Source organism: Octopus bimaculoides, chromosome 9 (genome assembly GCF_001194135.2).
Source record: "Octopus bimaculoides isolate UCB-OBI-ISO-001 chromosome 9, ASM119413v2, whole genome shotgun sequence".
In the NCBI taxonomy this organism is placed as follows: Eukaryota; Metazoa; Mollusca; class Cephalopoda; order Octopoda; family Octopodidae; genus Octopus; species Octopus bimaculoides.
This window is the reverse complement of record NC_068989.1, coordinates 25,223,914-25,225,570: the sequence shown is the minus strand read 5'-3', so window position 1 is coordinate 25,225,570 and position 1,657 is coordinate 25,223,914.

Genomic DNA, 1,657 nt, shown 5'->3' with positions numbered 1-1,657 from the left:
ATAGGAATACAAAATGGCTGATCATTAGTAAAGGGAGACACACAAAATAAAGAAAGAACAAAGCAAAGGACCACTGATGAGGTCACAAAAGTGTGACGGAAGAACTCTGTCCAAAATATAATTAATATAAAATAAAGCTGAAGCAAGTGAATTGGCGAGACTGGCAACATGACCATCCCCAAATACAACAATATCTGTTTCAACAGTCAAATTCACATCAAGAATCTTGCAAAAGATATATATATATATATAATCACTATGAAGCATTATGCAGAGTATGTTGTATAAAAGATCATAGGTAAGGCCAAATCAATGCGAAGTAAATGCAAGGTAAGTCGGCAACAATCTTCAATTTCTTGAAAATGGTGTCATGATTCCGAAATATTAAATACAAAGTAAGTCTACATTAATTCACATCTTTTTTTTTTTCTTGTGATTTACCTTACATTTACTTCGCATTGTTTTAGCCTTACCCACGATCCTTTATAAAATATATATGTATGTTTGCACCTACACCTTAGCCCTTTCATGGCGTCTGATGTGGCTTTTTAAACCAGACAGTGTTTTGAAAAAGCACCCACACAGATTGCACCTCTGATTTGCACTACCATGTGGATCCTAACATCTCTTTTAAGACCCCCATTGGATTTGCAAACCCTCTGGCACACACCACATTCAAACGTGTGCACAGACATATAATCAGAATAGCTGGATGAGGTTTGTTTTCCATGGGTTCGCAGGTGAGATTTGAGGCCAGCCAAGGACAGACATGGTCTGTCACAGACTATGCACACAAAAAGGTCCTTGTCATTCACCTTCTCAGTCTTTACATTTTTCCTTAAATATCTCTTGAACCCTGCTTGCATCATCCTGGCCTCTTCAAATGCTTTCACTCCACTCCACACCCTTGTTCGCCATCCAACTCGATCTGAAGCGAGGACTTCTATATCTTTTGGAGCCATTCCAATTGACTTCATAGCAGTCCTTATGCCATCCTTAAACCTTTTTTTAGGTTTATGCCGATAACGTTTCCCCTCTGCAAGCTCACCATAAAACAGCTGTTTCGGCATGCGTTCATCTGCCATTCGAACAATATGCCATTCGAACAATATATATATATGCATATATACATATATATGCATATATATATATGCATATTTATATTTACATATATCTCTATGTGTATACGCATATGTGTATCTATCTATATCTCTCTCTACTGTATATTCTTTTACTCTTTTATTCTTATATTTGTTTCAGTCATTTGACTGCGGCCATGTAGGAGCACTGCCTTTAATAGAACAATCGATCACAGAACTTATTCTGTGTAAACCTAGTAATTATTCTATAGGTGTCTTTTGCCGAAACGTTAAGTTACGAGGATATAAACACACCAGCATCGTTTGTCAAATGATGGTGGGGAAGGGGGACAAACACACAAACACACATACATACACACATATATACGACGAAGTCCTTTTAGTTTCCGTCTACCAAATACACTCACGAGGTTTGATCGACCCGAGGCTTATAATAGAAGAAACTTGCTCAAGGTGCCAAGTAGTGGGACTGAACCCGTGACCATGGTGTTGGTAAGAAAGCTAGTTACCACACAATATATATGTATATATATATATATATATATATATATATATAT